Source organism: Salmo salar, chromosome 08, assembly GCF_965601325.2.
Source record: "Salmo salar chromosome 08, fSalSal1, whole genome shotgun sequence".
In the NCBI taxonomy this organism is placed as follows: Eukaryota; Metazoa; Chordata; class Actinopteri; order Salmoniformes; family Salmonidae; genus Salmo; species Salmo salar.
Genome location: NC_138298.1, coordinates 653,152 through 667,500, shown reverse-complemented (window position 1 = coordinate 667,500; position 14,349 = coordinate 653,152). Strand labels below are relative to the sequence as shown.

At 43.0% G+C, this 14,349-nt stretch overlaps 37 non-coding genes across 37 annotated transcripts; all 37 read right to left on the bottom strand.

Moving 5' to 3' along the window:
* Nucleotides 1-339: 339 nt before the first annotated feature.
* On the bottom strand, nt 340-458 carry LOC145885209 (5S ribosomal RNA). The gene has a single exon (XR_014396790.1). It is a non-coding gene; the product is annotated as a 5S ribosomal RNA (ribosomal RNA).
* Nucleotides 459-597: 139 nt separating this feature from the next.
* On the bottom strand, nt 598-716 carry LOC145851148 (5S ribosomal RNA). Its single transcript, XR_014372998.1, has one exon. It is a non-coding gene; the product is annotated as a 5S ribosomal RNA (ribosomal RNA).
* Nucleotides 717-1,125: 409 nt separating this feature from the next.
* Nucleotides 1,126-1,244, bottom strand: LOC145851137 (5S ribosomal RNA). The gene has a single exon (XR_014372987.1). It is a non-coding gene; the product is annotated as a 5S ribosomal RNA (ribosomal RNA).
* A 139-nt stretch (nt 1,245-1,383) lies between these two features.
* On the bottom strand, nt 1,384-1,502 carry LOC145851126 (5S ribosomal RNA). Its single transcript, XR_014372976.1, has one exon. It is a non-coding gene; the product is annotated as a 5S ribosomal RNA (ribosomal RNA).
* A 139-nt stretch (nt 1,503-1,641) lies between these two features.
* Nucleotides 1,642-1,760, bottom strand: LOC145851115 (5S ribosomal RNA). The gene has a single exon (XR_014372965.1). It is a non-coding gene; the product is annotated as a 5S ribosomal RNA (ribosomal RNA).
* A 409-nt stretch (nt 1,761-2,169) lies between these two features.
* On the bottom strand, nt 2,170-2,288 carry LOC145884102 (5S ribosomal RNA). The gene has a single exon (XR_014395681.1). It is a non-coding gene; the product is annotated as a 5S ribosomal RNA (ribosomal RNA).
* A 139-nt stretch (nt 2,289-2,427) lies between these two features.
* Nucleotides 2,428-2,546, bottom strand: LOC145851106 (5S ribosomal RNA). Its single transcript, XR_014372956.1, has one exon. It is a non-coding gene; the product is annotated as a 5S ribosomal RNA (ribosomal RNA).
* Nucleotides 2,547-2,955: 409 nt separating this feature from the next.
* On the bottom strand, nt 2,956-3,074 carry LOC145885207 (5S ribosomal RNA). Its single transcript, XR_014396788.1, has one exon. It is a non-coding gene; the product is annotated as a 5S ribosomal RNA (ribosomal RNA).
* Nucleotides 3,075-3,213: 139 nt separating this feature from the next.
* LOC145851095 (5S ribosomal RNA) lies at nt 3,214-3,332 on the bottom strand. The gene has a single exon (XR_014372945.1). It is a non-coding gene; the product is annotated as a 5S ribosomal RNA (ribosomal RNA).
* A 139-nt stretch (nt 3,333-3,471) lies between these two features.
* LOC145886713 (5S ribosomal RNA) lies at nt 3,472-3,590 on the bottom strand. Its single transcript, XR_014398298.1, has one exon. It is a non-coding gene; the product is annotated as a 5S ribosomal RNA (ribosomal RNA).
* A 409-nt stretch (nt 3,591-3,999) lies between these two features.
* Nucleotides 4,000-4,118, bottom strand: LOC145851078 (5S ribosomal RNA). The gene has a single exon (XR_014372928.1). It is a non-coding gene; the product is annotated as a 5S ribosomal RNA (ribosomal RNA).
* Nucleotides 4,119-4,257: 139 nt separating this feature from the next.
* LOC145851084 (5S ribosomal RNA) lies at nt 4,258-4,376 on the bottom strand. Its single transcript, XR_014372934.1, has one exon. It is a non-coding gene; the product is annotated as a 5S ribosomal RNA (ribosomal RNA).
* A 409-nt stretch (nt 4,377-4,785) lies between these two features.
* LOC145851073 (5S ribosomal RNA) lies at nt 4,786-4,904 on the bottom strand. The gene has a single exon (XR_014372923.1). It is a non-coding gene; the product is annotated as a 5S ribosomal RNA (ribosomal RNA).
* Nucleotides 4,905-5,043: 139 nt separating this feature from the next.
* On the bottom strand, nt 5,044-5,162 carry LOC145851062 (5S ribosomal RNA). Its single transcript, XR_014372912.1, has one exon. It is a non-coding gene; the product is annotated as a 5S ribosomal RNA (ribosomal RNA).
* Nucleotides 5,163-5,571: 409 nt separating this feature from the next.
* On the bottom strand, nt 5,572-5,690 carry LOC145885206 (5S ribosomal RNA). The gene has a single exon (XR_014396787.1). It is a non-coding gene; the product is annotated as a 5S ribosomal RNA (ribosomal RNA).
* Nucleotides 5,691-5,829: 139 nt separating this feature from the next.
* Nucleotides 5,830-5,948, bottom strand: LOC145851052 (5S ribosomal RNA). Its single transcript, XR_014372901.1, has one exon. It is a non-coding gene; the product is annotated as a 5S ribosomal RNA (ribosomal RNA).
* Nucleotides 5,949-6,357: 409 nt separating this feature from the next.
* LOC145884101 (5S ribosomal RNA) lies at nt 6,358-6,476 on the bottom strand. The gene has a single exon (XR_014395680.1). It is a non-coding gene; the product is annotated as a 5S ribosomal RNA (ribosomal RNA).
* Nucleotides 6,477-6,615: 139 nt separating this feature from the next.
* LOC145851041 (5S ribosomal RNA) lies at nt 6,616-6,734 on the bottom strand. The gene has a single exon (XR_014372890.1). It is a non-coding gene; the product is annotated as a 5S ribosomal RNA (ribosomal RNA).
* Nucleotides 6,735-7,143: 409 nt separating this feature from the next.
* Nucleotides 7,144-7,262, bottom strand: LOC145851030 (5S ribosomal RNA). Its single transcript, XR_014372879.1, has one exon. It is a non-coding gene; the product is annotated as a 5S ribosomal RNA (ribosomal RNA).
* A 139-nt stretch (nt 7,263-7,401) lies between these two features.
* LOC145851019 (5S ribosomal RNA) lies at nt 7,402-7,520 on the bottom strand. Its single transcript, XR_014372868.1, has one exon. It is a non-coding gene; the product is annotated as a 5S ribosomal RNA (ribosomal RNA).
* A 409-nt stretch (nt 7,521-7,929) lies between these two features.
* LOC145884100 (5S ribosomal RNA) lies at nt 7,930-8,048 on the bottom strand. The gene has a single exon (XR_014395679.1). It is a non-coding gene; the product is annotated as a 5S ribosomal RNA (ribosomal RNA).
* A 139-nt stretch (nt 8,049-8,187) lies between these two features.
* On the bottom strand, nt 8,188-8,306 carry LOC145851008 (5S ribosomal RNA). Its single transcript, XR_014372857.1, has one exon. It is a non-coding gene; the product is annotated as a 5S ribosomal RNA (ribosomal RNA).
* Nucleotides 8,307-8,715: 409 nt separating this feature from the next.
* Nucleotides 8,716-8,834, bottom strand: LOC145850997 (5S ribosomal RNA). Its single transcript, XR_014372846.1, has one exon. It is a non-coding gene; the product is annotated as a 5S ribosomal RNA (ribosomal RNA).
* Nucleotides 8,835-8,973: 139 nt separating this feature from the next.
* LOC145850987 (5S ribosomal RNA) lies at nt 8,974-9,092 on the bottom strand. Its single transcript, XR_014372836.1, has one exon. It is a non-coding gene; the product is annotated as a 5S ribosomal RNA (ribosomal RNA).
* A 409-nt stretch (nt 9,093-9,501) lies between these two features.
* LOC145850976 (5S ribosomal RNA) lies at nt 9,502-9,620 on the bottom strand. Its single transcript, XR_014372825.1, has one exon. It is a non-coding gene; the product is annotated as a 5S ribosomal RNA (ribosomal RNA).
* A 139-nt stretch (nt 9,621-9,759) lies between these two features.
* On the bottom strand, nt 9,760-9,878 carry LOC145850965 (5S ribosomal RNA). Its single transcript, XR_014372814.1, has one exon. It is a non-coding gene; the product is annotated as a 5S ribosomal RNA (ribosomal RNA).
* A 409-nt stretch (nt 9,879-10,287) lies between these two features.
* Nucleotides 10,288-10,406, bottom strand: LOC145884099 (5S ribosomal RNA). The gene has a single exon (XR_014395678.1). It is a non-coding gene; the product is annotated as a 5S ribosomal RNA (ribosomal RNA).
* Nucleotides 10,407-10,545: 139 nt separating this feature from the next.
* LOC145850953 (5S ribosomal RNA) lies at nt 10,546-10,664 on the bottom strand. The gene has a single exon (XR_014372802.1). It is a non-coding gene; the product is annotated as a 5S ribosomal RNA (ribosomal RNA).
* Nucleotides 10,665-11,073: 409 nt separating this feature from the next.
* LOC145850942 (5S ribosomal RNA) lies at nt 11,074-11,192 on the bottom strand. The gene has a single exon (XR_014372791.1). It is a non-coding gene; the product is annotated as a 5S ribosomal RNA (ribosomal RNA).
* A 139-nt stretch (nt 11,193-11,331) lies between these two features.
* LOC145884126 (5S ribosomal RNA) lies at nt 11,332-11,450 on the bottom strand. The gene has a single exon (XR_014395705.1). It is a non-coding gene; the product is annotated as a 5S ribosomal RNA (ribosomal RNA).
* Nucleotides 11,451-11,859: 409 nt separating this feature from the next.
* Nucleotides 11,860-11,978, bottom strand: LOC145884098 (5S ribosomal RNA). Its single transcript, XR_014395677.1, has one exon. It is a non-coding gene; the product is annotated as a 5S ribosomal RNA (ribosomal RNA).
* Nucleotides 11,979-12,387: 409 nt separating this feature from the next.
* Nucleotides 12,388-12,506, bottom strand: LOC145850932 (5S ribosomal RNA). The gene has a single exon (XR_014372781.1). It is a non-coding gene; the product is annotated as a 5S ribosomal RNA (ribosomal RNA).
* Nucleotides 12,507-12,645: 139 nt separating this feature from the next.
* On the bottom strand, nt 12,646-12,764 carry LOC145850921 (5S ribosomal RNA). The gene has a single exon (XR_014372770.1). It is a non-coding gene; the product is annotated as a 5S ribosomal RNA (ribosomal RNA).
* Nucleotides 12,765-12,903: 139 nt separating this feature from the next.
* LOC145850910 (5S ribosomal RNA) lies at nt 12,904-13,022 on the bottom strand. The gene has a single exon (XR_014372759.1). It is a non-coding gene; the product is annotated as a 5S ribosomal RNA (ribosomal RNA).
* Nucleotides 13,023-13,431: 409 nt separating this feature from the next.
* On the bottom strand, nt 13,432-13,550 carry LOC145850899 (5S ribosomal RNA). The gene has a single exon (XR_014372748.1). It is a non-coding gene; the product is annotated as a 5S ribosomal RNA (ribosomal RNA).
* Nucleotides 13,551-13,959: 409 nt separating this feature from the next.
* Nucleotides 13,960-14,078, bottom strand: LOC145882624 (5S ribosomal RNA). The gene has a single exon (XR_014394192.1). It is a non-coding gene; the product is annotated as a 5S ribosomal RNA (ribosomal RNA).
* A 139-nt stretch (nt 14,079-14,217) lies between these two features.
* Nucleotides 14,218-14,336, bottom strand: LOC145850889 (5S ribosomal RNA). The gene has a single exon (XR_014372738.1). It is a non-coding gene; the product is annotated as a 5S ribosomal RNA (ribosomal RNA).
* Nucleotides 14,337-14,349: the final 13 nt, after the last annotated feature.

Genomic DNA, 14,349 nt, shown 5'->3' with positions numbered 1-14,349 from the left:
ATTAGATAAGCAGCTTGAACTTTGTGTCACTGAAAAAGTAGAAGAAATTACAAACACTGTTCCCATCACTTTTTAGCACAGGTAGTTGGATAAAATACAAACTTTATTTCCTTTCATCATTTGAACAGGGCAAAGGAGCACAAAGCACACACAAGCTGCATTCAGCAACAATATTCTTGTTTGTCTTATAAATACAAGGCAGATGCTAATCGAAAACACAAGGAAATTTGATCCTATTAAAAAGGCAGGAAGCTGCATTTAGTCAATTCATCATTAAATGCTTACTACAAGGCAGTGTTGCTGATGAAATAGTGCAGGGGCACACCCTCGTGGACAAAATGCTTACAGCACCTGGTATTCCCAGGCGGTCTCCCATCCAAGTACTAACCAGGCCCGACACTGCTTAGCTTCCGAGATCAGACGAGATCGGGCGTACCCAGGCTGGTATGGCCGTAAGCGAGAAACAACCTCTTGCTACAACATATATAGTCAAAGTGAGTCTGATAAAACAGACATTTAGTCAATTCATCATTAAATGCTTAATACAAGGCAGTGTTGCTGATGAAATAGTGCAAGAGCACACCCTCGTGGACAAAATGCTTACAGCACCTGGTATTCCCAGGCGGTCTCCCATCCAAGTACTAACCAGGCCCGACCCTGCTTAGCTTCCGAGATCAGACGAGATCGGGCGTACCCAGGCTGGTATGGCCGTAAGCGAGAAACAATCTCTTGCTACAACATATATAGTCAAAGTGAGTGTGATAAACAGACATTGCATTTTCACCAATTAGATAAGCAGCTTGAACTTTGTGTCACTGAAAAAGTGGAAGAAATTACAAACACTGTTCCCATCACTTTTTAGCACAGGTAGTTGGATAAAATACAAACTTTATTTCCTTTCATCATTTGAACAGGGCAAAGGAGCACAAAGCACACACAAGCTGCATTCAGCAACAATATTCTTGTTTGTCTTATAAATACAAGGCAGATGCTAATTGAAAACACAAGGAAATTTGATCCTATTAAAAAGGCAGGAAGCTGCATTTAGTCAATTCATCATTAAATGCTTACTACAAGGCAGTGTTGCTGATGAAATAGTGCAGGGGCACACCCTCGTGGACAAAATGCTTACAGCACCTGGTATTCCCAGGCGGTCTCCCATCCAAGTACTAACCAGGCCCGACCCTGCTTAGCTTCCGAGATCAGACGAGATCGGGCGTACCCAGGCTGGTATGGCCGTAAGCGAGAAACAATCTCTTGCTACAACATATATAGTCAAAGTGAGTCTGATAAAACAGACATTTAGTCAATTCATCATTAAATGCTTAATACAAGGCAGTGTTGCTGATGAAACAGTGCAAGAGCACACCCTCGTGGACAAAATGCTTACAGCACCTGGTATTCCCAGGCGGTCTCCCATCCAAGTACTAACCAGGCCCGACCCTGCTTAGCTTCCGAGATCAGACGAGATCGGGCGTACCCAGGCTGGTATGGCCGTAAGCGAGATACAATCTCTTGCTACAACATATATAGTCAAAGTGAGTCTGATAAAACAGACATTTAGTCAATTCATCATTAAATGCTTAATACAAGGCAGTGTTGCTGATGAAATAGTGCAAGAGCACACCCTCGTGGACAAAATGCTTACAGCACCTGGTATTCCCAGGCGGTCTCCCATCCAAGTACTAACCAGGCCCGACCCTGCTTAGCTTCCGAGATCAGACGAGATCGGGCGTACCCAGGCTGGTATGGCCGTAAGCGAGAAACAATCTCTTGCTACAACATATATAGTCAAAGTGAGTGTGATAAACAGACATTGCATTTTCTCCAATTAGATAAGCAGCTTGAACTTTGTGTCACTGAAAAAGTAGAAGAAATTACAAACACTGTTCCCATCACTTTTTAGCACAGGTAGTTGGATAAAATACAAACTTTATTTCCTTTCATCATTTGAACAGGGCAAAGGAGCACAAAGCACACACAAGCTGCATTCAGCAACAATATTCTTGTTTGTCTTATAAATACAAGGCAGATGCTAATTGAAAACACAAGGAAATTTGATCCTATTAAAAAGGCAGGAAGCTGCATTTAGTCAATTCATCATTAAATGCTTACTACAAGGCAGTGTTGCTGATGAAATAGTGCAGGGGCACACCCTCGTGAACAAAATGCTTACAGCACCTGGTATTCCCAGGCGGTCTACCATCCAAGTACTAACCAGGCCCGACCCTGCTTAGCTTCCGAGATCAGACGAGATCGGGCGTACCCAGGCTGGTATGGCCGTAAGCGAGATACAATCTCTTGCTACAACATATATAGTCAAAGTGAGTCTGATAAAACAGACATTTAGTCAATTCATCATTAAATGCTTAATACAAGGCAGTGTTGCTGATGAAATAGTGCAAGAGCACACCCTCGTGGACAAAATGCTTACAGCACCTGGTATTCCCAGGCGGTCTCCCATCCAAGTACTAACCAGGCCCGACCCTGCTTAGCTTCCGAGATCAGACGAGATCGGGCGTACCCAGGCTGGTATGGCCGTAAGCGAGAAACAATCTCTTGCTACAACATATATAGTCAAAGTGAGTGTGATAAACAGACATTGCATTTTCACCAATTAGATAAGCAGCTTGAACTTTGTGTCACTGAAAAAGTAGAAGAAATTACAAACACTGTTCCCATCACTTTTTAGCACAGGTAGTTGGATAAAATACAAACTTTATTTCCTTTCATCATTTGAACAGGGCAAAGGAGCACAAAGCACACACAAGCTGCATTCAGCAACAATATTCTTGTTTGTCTTATAAATACAAGGCAGATGCTAATTGAAAACACAAGGAAATTTGATCCTATTAAAAAGGCAGGAAGCTGCATTTAGTCAATTCATCATTAAATGCTTACTACAAGGCAGTGTTGCTGATGAAATAGTGCAGGGGCACACCCTCGTGGACAAAATGCTTACAGCACCTGGTATTCCCAGGCGGTCTCCCATCCAAGTACTAACCAGGCCCGACACTGCTTAGCTTCCGAGATCAGACGAGATCGGGCGTACCCAGGCTGGTATGGCCGTAAGCGAGAAACAATCTCTTGCTACAACATATATAGTCAAAGTGAGTCTGATAAAACAGACATTTAGTCAATTCATCATTAAATGCTTAATACAAGGCAGTGTTGCTGATGAAATAGTGCAAGAGCACACCCTCGTGGACAAAATGCTTACAGCACCTGGTATTCCCAGGCGGTCTCCCATCCAAGTACTAACCAGGCCCGACCCTGCTTAGCTTCCGAGATCAGACGAGATCGGGCGTACCCAGGCTGGTATGGCCGTAAGCGAGATACAATCTCTTGCTACAACATATATAGTCAAAGTGAGTCTGATAAAACAGACATTTAGTCAATTCATCATTAAATGCTTAATACAAGGCAGTGTTGCTGATGAAATAGTGCAAGAGCACACCCTCGTGGACAAAATGCTTACAGCACCTGGTATTCCCAGGCGGTCTCCCATCCAAGTACTAACCAGGCCCGACCCTGCTTAGCTTCCGAGATCAGACGAGATCGGGCGTACCCAGGCTGGTATAGACGTAAGCGAGAAACAATCTCTTGCTACAACATATATAGTCAAAGTGAGTGTGATAAACTGACATTGCATTTTCTCCAATTAGATAAGCAGCTTGAACTTTGTGTCACTGAAAAAGTAGAAGAAATTACAAACACTGTTCCCATCACTTTTTAGCACAGGTAGTTGGATAAAATACAAACTTTATTTCCTTTCATCATTTGAACAGGGCAAAGGAGCACAAAGCACACACAAGCTGCATTCAGCAACAATATTCTTGTTTGTCTTATAAATACAAGGCAGATGCTAATTGAAAACACAAGGAAATTTGATCCTATTAAAAAGGCAGGAAGCTGCATTTAGTCAATTCATCATTAAATGCTTACTACAAGGCAGTGTTGCTGATGAAATAGTGCAGGGGCACACCCTCGTGAACAAAATGCTTACAGCACCTGGTATTCCCAGGCGGTCTACCATCCAAGTACTAACAAGGCCCGACCCTGCTTAGCTTCCGAGATCAGACGAGATCGGGCGTACCCAGGCTGGTATGGCCGTAAGCGAGATACAATCTCTTGCTACAACATATATAGTCAAAGTGAGTCTGATAAAACAGACATTTAGTCAATTCATCATTAAATGCTTAATACAAGGCAGTGTTGCTGATGAAATAGTGCAAGAGCACACCCTCGTGGACAAAATGCTTACAGCACCTGGTATTCCCAGGCGGTCTCCCATCCAAGTACTAACCAGGCCCGACCCTGCTTAGCTTCCGAGATCAGACGAGATCGGGCGTACCCAGGCTGGTATGGCCGTAAGCGAGAAACAATCTCTTGCTACAACATATATAGTCAAAGTGAGTGTGATAAACAGACATTGCATTTTCACCAATTAGATAAGCAGCTTGAACTTTGTGTCACTGAAAAAGTAGAAGAAATTACAAACACTGTTCCCATCACTTTTTAGCACAGGTAGTTGGATAAAATACAAACTTTATTTCCTTTCATCATTTGAACAGGGCAAAGGAGCACAAAGCACACACAAGCTGCATTCAGCAACAATATTCTTGTTTGTCTTATAAATACAAGGCAGATGCTAATTGAAAACACAAGGAAATTTGATCCTATTAAAAAGGCAGGAAGCTGCATTTAGTCAATTCATCATTAAATGCTTACTACAAGGCAGTGTTGCTGATGAAATAGTGCAGGGGCACACCCTCGTGGACAAAATGCTTACAGCACCTGGTATTCCCAGGCGGTCTCCCATCCAAGTACTAACCAGGCCCGACCCTGCTTAGCTTCCGAGATCAGACGAGATCGGGCGTACCCAGGCTGGTATGGCCGTAAGCGAGAAACAATCTCTTGCTACAACATATATAGTCAAAGTGAGTCTGATAAAACAGACATTTAGTCAATTCATCATTAAATGCTTAATACAAGGCAGTGTTGCTGATGAAATAGTGCAAGAGCACACCCTCGTGGACAAAATGCTTACAGCACCTGGTATTCCCAGGCGGTCTCCCATCCAAGTACTAACCAGGCCCGACCCTGCTTAGCTTCCGAGATCAGACGAGATCGGGCGTACCCAGGCTGGTATGGCCGTAAGCGAGAAACAATCTCTTGCTACAACATATATAGTCAAAGTGAGTGTGATAAACAGACATTGCATTTTCACCAATTAGATAAGCAGCTTGAACTTTGTGTCACTGAAAAAGTAGAAGAAATTACAAACACTGTTCCCATCACTTTTTAGCACAGGTAGTTGGATAAAATACAAACTTTATTTCCTTTCATCATTTGAACAGGGCAAAGGAGCACAAAGCACACACAAGCTGCATTCAGCAACAATATTCTTGTTTGTCTTATAAATACAAGGCAGATGCTAATTGAAAACACAAGGAAATTTGATCCTATTAAAAAGGCAGGAAGCTGCATTTAGTCAATTCATCATTAAATGCTTACTACAAGGCAGTGTTGCTGATGAAATAGTGCAGGGGCACACCCTCGTGGACAAAATGCTTACAGCACCTGGTATTCCCAGGCGGTCTCCCATCCAAGTACTAACCAGGCCCGACACTGCTTAGCTTCCGAGATCAGACGAGATCGGGCGTACCCAGGCTGGTATGGCCGTAAGCGAGAAACAATCTCTTGCTACAACATATATAGTCAAAGTGAGTCTGATAAAACAGACATTTAGTCAATTCATCATTAAATGCTTAATACAAGGCAGTGTTGCTGATGAAATAGTGCAAGAGCACACCCTCGTGGACAAAATGCTTACAGCACCTGGTATTCCCAGGCGGTCTCCCATCCAAGTACTAACCAGGCCCGACCCTGCTTAGCTTCCGAGATCAGACGAGATCGGGCGTACCCAGGCTGGTATGGCCGTAAGCGAGAAACAATCTCTTGCTACAACATATATAGTCAAAGTGAGTGTGATAAACTGACATTGCATTTTCTCCAATTAGATAAGCAGCTTGAACTTTGTGTCACTGAAAAAGTAGAAGAAATTACAAACACTGTTCCCATCACTTTTTAGCACAGGTAGTTGGATAAAATACAAACTTTATTTCCTTTCATCATTTGAACAGGGCAAAGGAGCACAAAGCACACACAAGCTGCATTCAGCAACAATATTCTTGTTTGTCTTATAAATACAAGGCAGATGCTAATTGAAAACACAAGGAAATTTGATCCTATTAAAAAGGCAGGAAGCTGCATTTAGTCAATTCATCATTAAATGCTTACTACAAGGCAGTGTTGCTGATGAAATAGTGCAGGGGCACACCCTCGTGAACAAAATGCTTACAGCACCTGGTATTCCCAGGCGGTCTACCATCCAAGTACTAACCAGGCCCGACCCTGCTTAGCTTCCGAGATCAGACGAGATCGGGCGTACCCAGGCTGGTATGGCCGTAAGCGAGATACAATCTCTTGCTACAACATATATAGTCAAAGTGAGTCTGATAAAACAGACATTTAGTCAATTCATCATTAAATGCTTAATACAAGGCAGTGTTGCTGATGAAATAGTGCAAGAGCACACCCTCGTGGACAAAATGCTTACAGCACCTGGTATTCCCAGGCGGTCTCCCATCCAAGTACTAACCAGGCCCGACCCTGCTTAGCTTCCGAGATCAGACGAGATCGGGCGTACCCAGGCTGGTATGGCCGTAAGCGAGAAACAATCTCTTGCTACAACATATATAGTCAAAGTGAGTGTGATAAACAGACATTGCATTTTCACCAATTAGATAAGCAGCTTGAACTTTGTGTCACTGAAAAAGTAGAAGAAATTACAAACACTGTTCCCATCACTTTTTAGCACAGGTAGTTGGATAAAATACAAACTTTATTTCCTTTCATCATTTGAACAGGGCAAAGGAGCACAAAGCACACACAAGCTGCATTCAGCAACAATATTCTTGTTTGTCTTATAAATACAAGGCAGATGCTAATTGAAAACACAAGGAAATTTGATCCTATTAAAAAGGCAGGAAGCTGCATTTAGTCAATTCATCATTAAATGCTTACTACAAGGCAGTGTTGCTGATGAAATAGTGCAGGGGCACACCCTCGTGGACAAAATGCTTACAGCACCTGGTATTCCCAGGCGGTCTCCCATCCAAGTACTAACCAGGCCCGACCCTGCTTAGCTTCCGAGATCAGACGAGATCGGGCGTACCCAGGCTGGTATGGCCGTAAGCGAGAAACAATCTCTTGCTACAACATATATAGTCAAAGTGAGTCTGATAAAACAGACATTTAGTCAATTCATCATTAAATGCTTAATACAAGGCAGTGTTGCTGATGAAATAGTGCAAGAGCACACCCTCGTGGACAAAATGCTTACAGCACCTGGTATTCCCAGGCGGTCTCCCATCCAAGTACTAACCAGGCCCGACCCTGCTTAGCTTCCGAGATCAGACGAGATCGGGCGTACCCAGGCTGGTATGGCCGTAAGCGAGAAACAATCTCTTGCTACAACATATATAGTCAAAGTGAGTGTGATAAACTGACATTGCATTTTCTCCAATTAGATAAGCAGCTTGAACTTTGTGTCACTGAAAAAGTAGAAGAAATTACAAACACTGTTCCCATCACTTTTTAGCACAGGTAGTTGGATAAAATACAAACTTTATTTCCTTTCATCATTTGAACAGGGCAAAGGAGCACAAAGCACACACAAGCTGCATTCAGCAACAATATTCTTGTTTGTCTTATAAATACAAGGCAGATGCTAATTGAAAACACAAGGAAATTTGATCCTATTAAAAAGGCAGGAAGCTGCATTTAGTCAATTCATCATTAAATGCTTACTACAAGGCAGTGTTGCTGATGAAATAGTGCAGGGGCACACCCTCGTGAACAAAATGCTTACAGCACCTGGTATTCCCAGGCGGTCTACCATCCAAGTACTAACCAGGCCCGACCCTGCTTAGCTTCCGAGATCAGACGAGATCGGGCGTACCCAGGCTGGTATGGCCGTAAGCGAGATACAATCTCTTGCTACAACATATATAGTCAAAGTGAGTCTGATAAAACAGACATTTAGTCAATTCATCATTAAATGCTTAATACAAGGCAGTGTTGCTGATGAAATAGTGCAAGAGCACACCCTCGTGGACAAAATGCTTACAGCACCTGGTATTCCCAGGCGGTCTCCCATCCAAGTACTAACCAGGCCCGACCCTGCTTAGCTTCCGAGATCAGACGAGATCGGGCGTACCCAGGCTGGTATGGCCGTAAGCGAGAAACAATCTCTTGCTACAACATATATAGTCAAAGTGAGTGTGATAAACAGACATTGCATTTTCACCAATTAGATAAGCAGCTTGAACTTTGTGTCACTGAAAAAGTAGAAGAAATTACAAACACTGTTCCCATCACTTTTTAGCACAGGTAGTTGGATAAAATACAAACTTTATTTCCTTTCATCATTTGAACAGGGCAAAGGAGCACAAAGCACACACAAGCTGCATTCAGCAACAATATTCTTGTTTGTCTTATAAATACAAGGCAGATGCTAATTGAAAACACAAGGAAATTTGATCCTATTAAAAAGGCAGGAAGCTGCATTTAGTCAATTCATCATTAAATGCTTACTACAAGGCAGTGTTGCTGATGAAATAGTGCAGGGGCACACCCTCGTGGACAAAATGCTTACAGCACCTGGTATTCCCAGGCGGTCTCCCATCCAAGTACTAACCAGGCCCGACCCTGCTTAGCTTCCGAGATCAGACGAGATCGGGCGTACCCAGGCTGGTATGGCCGTAAGCGAGATACAATCTCTTGCTACAACATATATAGTCAAAGTGAGTCTGATAAAACAGACATTTAGTCAATTCATCATTAAATGCTTAATACAAGGCAGTGTTGCTGATGAAATAGTGCAAGAGCACACCCTCGTGGACAAAATGCTTACAGCACCTGGTATTCCCAGGCGGTCTCCCATCCAAGTACTAACCAGGCCCGACCCTGCTTAGCTTCCGAGATCAGACGAGATCGGGCGTACCCAGGCTGGTATGGCCGTAAGCGAGAAACAATCTCTTGCTACAACATATATAGTCAAAGTGAGTCTGATAAACAGACATTGCATTTTCACCAATTAGATAATTAGCTTGAACTTTGTGTCACTGAAAAAGTAGAAGAAATTACAAACACTGTTCCCATCACTTTTTAGCACAGGTAGTTGGATAAAATACAAACTTTATTTCCTTTCATCATTTGAACAGGGCAAAGGAGCACAAAGCACACACAAGCTGCATTCAGCAACAATATTCTTGTTTGTCTTATAAATACAAGGCAGATGCTAATTGAAAACACAAGGAAATTTGATCCTATTAAAAAGGCAGGAAGCTGCATTTAGTCAATTCATCATTAAATGCTTACTACAAGGCAGTGTTGCTGATGAAATAGTGCAGGGGCACACCCTCGTGGACAAAATGCTTACAGCACCTGGTATTCCCAGGCGGTCTCCCATCCAAGTACTAACCAGGCCCGACCCTGCTTAGCTTCCGAGATCAGACGAGATCGGGCGTACCCAGGCTGGTATGGCCGTAAGCGAGAAACAATCTCTTGCTACAACATATATAGTCAAAGTGAGTCTGATAAAACAGACATTTAGTCAATTCATCATTAAATGCTTAATACAAGGCAGTGTTGCTGATGAAATAGTGCAAGAGCACACCCTCGTGGACAAAATGCTTACAGCACCTGGTATTCCCAGGCGGTCTCCCATCCAAGTACTAACCAGGCCCGACCCTGCTTAGCTTCCGAGATCAGACGAGATCGGGCGTACCCAGGCTGGTATGGCCGTAAGCGAGAAACAATCTCTTGCTACAACATATATAGTCAAAGTGAGTGTGATAAACTGACATTGCATTTTCTCCAATTAGATAAGCAGCTTGAACTTTGTGTCACTGAAAAAGTAGAAGAAATTACAAACACTGTTCCCATCACTTTTTAGCACAGGTAGTTGGATAAAATACAAACTTTATTTCCTTTCATCATTTGAACAGGGCAAAGGAGCACAAAGCACACACAAGCTGCATTCAGCAACAATATTCTTGTTTGTCTTATAAATACAAGGCAGATGCTAATTGAAAACACAAGGAAATTTGATCCTATTAAAAAGGCAGGAAGCTGCATTTAGTCAATTCATCATTAAATGCTTACTACAAGGCAGTGTTGCTGATGAAATAGTGCAGGGGCACACCCTCGTGAACAAAATGCTTACAGCACCTGGTATTCCCAGGCGGTCTACCATCCAAGTACTAACCAGGCCCGACCCTGCTTAGCTTCCGAGATCAGACGAGATCGGGCGTACCCAGGCTGGTATGGCCGTAAGCGAGATACAATCTCTTGCTACAACATATATAGTCAAAGTGAGTCTGATAAAACAGACATTTAGTCAATTCATCATTAAATGCTTAATACAAGGCAGTGTTGCTGATGAAATAGTGCAAGAGCACACCCTCGTGGACAAAATGCTTACAGCACCTGGTATTCCCAGGCGGTCTCCCATCCAAGTACTAACCAGGCCCGACCCTGCTTAGCTTCCGAGATCAGACGAGATCGGGCGTACCCAGGCTGGTATGGCCGTAAGCGAGAAACAATCTCTTGCTACAACATATATAGTCAAAGTGAGTGTGATAAACTGACATTGCATTTTCTCCAATTAGATAAGCAGCTTGAACTTTGTGTCACTGAAAAAGTAGAAGAAATTACAAACACTGTTCCCATCACTTTTTAGCACAGGTAGTTGGATAAAATACAAACTTTATTTCCTTTCATCATTTGAACAGGGCAAAGGAGCACAAAGCACACACAAGCTGCATTCAGCAACAATATTCTTGTTTGTCTTATAAATACAAGGCAGATGCTAATTGAAAACACAAGGAAATTTGATCCTATTAAAAAGGCAGGAAGCTGCATTTAGTCAATTCATCATTAAATGCTTACTACAAGGCAGTGTTGCTGATGAAATAGTGCAGGGGCACACCCTCGTGGACAAAATGCTTACAGCACCTGGTATTCCCAGGCGGTCTCCCATCCAAGTACTAACCAGGCCCGACCCTGCTTAGCTTCCGAGATCAGACGAGATCGGGCGTACCCAGGCTGGTATGGCCGTAAGCGAGAAACAATCTCTTGCTACAACATATATAGTCAAAGTGAGTCTGATAAAACAGACATTTAGTCAATTCATCATTAAATGCTTAATACAAGGCAGTGTTGCTGATGAAATAGTGCAAGAGCACACCCTCGTGGACAAAATGCTTACAGCACCTGGTATTCCCAGGCGGTCTCCCATCCAAGTACTAACCAGGCCCGACCCAGCTTAGCTTCCGAGATCAGACGAGATCGGGCGTACCCAGGCTGGTATGGCCGTAAGCGAGAAACAATCTCTTGCTACAACATATATAGTCAAAGTGAGTGTGATAAACTGACATTGCATTTTCTCCAATTAGATAAGCAGCTTGAACTTTGTGTCACTGAAAAAGTAGAAGAAATTACAAACACTGTTCCCATCACTTTTTAGCACAGGTAGTTGGATAAAATACAAACTTTATTTCCTTTCATCATTTGAACAGGGCAAAGGAGCACAAAGCACACACAAGCTGCATTCAGCAACAATATTCTTGTTTGTCTTATAAATACAAGGCAGATGCTAATTGAAAACACAAGGAAATTTGATCCTATTAAAAAGGCAGGAAGCTGCATTTAGTCAATTCATCATTAAATGCTTACTACAAGGCAGTGTTGCTGATGAAATAGTGCAGGGGCACACCCTCGTGAACAAAATGCTTACAGCACCTGGTATTCCCAGGCGGTCTACCATCCAAGTACTAACCAGGCCCGACCCTGCTTAGCTTCCGAGATCAGACGAGATCGGGCGTACCCAGGCTGGTATGGCCGTAAGCGAGAAACAATCTCTTGCTACAACATATATAGTCAAAGTGAGTGTGATAAACAGACATTGCATTTTCACCAATTAGATAAGCAGCTTGAACTTTGTGTCACTGAAAAAGTAGAAGAAATTACAAACACTGTTCCCATCACTTTTTAGCACAGGTAGTTGGATAAAATACAAACTTTATTTCCTTTCATCATTTGAACAGGGCAAAGGAGCACAAAGCACACACAAGCTGCATTCAGCAACAATATTCTTGTTTGTCTTATAAATACAAGGCAGATGCTAATTGAAAACACAAGGAAATTTGATCCTATTAAAAAGGCAGGAAGCTGCATTTAGTCAATTCATCATTAAATGCTTACTACAAGGCAGTGTTGCTGATGAAATAGTGCAGGGGCACACCCTCGTGGACAAAATGCTTACAGCACCTGGTATTCCCAGGCGGTCTCCCATCCAAGTACTAACCAGGCCCGACCCTGCTTAGCTTCCGAGATCAGACGAGATCGGGCGTACCCAGGCTGGTATGGCCGTAAGCGAGAAACAATCTCTTGCTACAACATATATAGTCAAAGTGAGTCTGATAAAACAGACATTTAGTCAATTCATCATTAAATGCTTAATACAAGGCAGTGTTGCTGATGAAATAGTGCAAGAGCACACCCTCGTGGACAAAATGCTTACAGCACCTGGTATTCCCAGGCGGTCTCCCATCCAAGTACTAACCAGGCCCGACCCTGCTTAGCTTCCGAGATCAGACGAGATCGGGCGTACCCAGGCTGGTATGGCCGTAAGCGAGATACAATCTCTTGCTACAACATATATAGTCAAAGTGAGTCTGATAAAAAAGACATTTAGTCAATTCATCATTAAATGCTTAATACAAGGCAGTGTTGCTGATGAAATAGTGCAAGAGCACACCCTCGTGGACAAAATGCTTACAGCACCTGGTATTCCCAGGCGGTCTCCCATCCAAGTACTAACCAGGCCCGACCCTGCTTAGCTTCCGAGATCAGACGAGATCGGGCGTACCCAGGCTGGTATGGCCGTAAGCGAGAAACAATCTCTTGCTACAACATATATAGTCAAAGTGAGTGTGATAAACAGACATTGCATTTTCACCAATTAGATAAGCAGCTTGAACTTTGTGTCACTGAAAAAGTAGAAGAAATTACAAACACTGTTCCCATCACTTTTTAGCACAGGTAGTTGGATAAAATACAAACTTTATTTCCTTTCATCATTTGAACAGGGCAAAGGAGCACAAAGCACACACAAGCTGCATTCAGCAACAATATTCTTGTTTGTCTTATAAATACAAGGCAGATGCTAATTGAAAACACAAGGAAATTTGATCCTATTAAAAAGGCAGGAAGCTGCATTTAGTCAATTCATCATTAAATGCTTACTACAAGGCAGTGTTGCTGATGAAATAGTGCAGGGGCACACCCTCGTGGACAAAATGCTTACAGCACCTGGTATTCCCAGGCGGTCTCCCATCCAAGTACTAACCAGGCCCGACCCTGCTTAGCTTCCGAGATCAGACGAGATCGGGCGTACCCAGGCTGGTATGGCCGTAAGCGAGAAACAATCTCTTGCTACAACATATATAGTCAAAGTGAGTGTGATAACCAGACATTGCATTTTCACCAATTAGATAAGCAGCTTGAACTTTGTGTCACTGAAAAAGTAGAAGAAATTACAAACACTGTTCCCATCACTTTTTAGCACAGGTAGTTGGATAAAATACAAACTTTATTTCCTTTCATCATTTGAACAGGGCAAAGGAGCACAAAGCACACACAAGCTGCATTCAGCAACAATATTCTTGTTTGTCTTATAAATACAAGGCAGATGCTAATTGAAAACACAAGGAAATATGATCCTATTAAAAAGGCAGGAAGCTGCATTTAGTCAATTCATCATTAAATGCTTACTACAAGGCAGTGTTGCTGATGAAATAGTGCAGGGGCACACCCTCGTGGACAAAATGCTTACAGCACCTGGTATTCCCAGGCGGTCTCCCATCCAAGTACTAACCAGGCCCGACCCTGCTTAGCTTCCGAGATCAGACGAGATCGGGCATACCCAGGCTGGTATGGCCGTAAGCGAGAAACAATCTCTTGCTACAACATATATAGTCAAAGTGAGTCTGATAAAACAGACATTTAGTCAATTCATCATTAAATGCTTAATACAAGGCAGTGTTGCTGATGAAATAGTGCAAGAGCACACCCTCGTGGACAAAATGCTTACAGCACCTGGTATTCCCAGGCGGTCTCCCATCCAAGTACTAACCAGGCCCGACCCTGCTTAGCTTCCGAGATCAGACGAGATCGGGCGTACCCAGGCTGGTATGGCCGTAAGCGCGATACAATCTC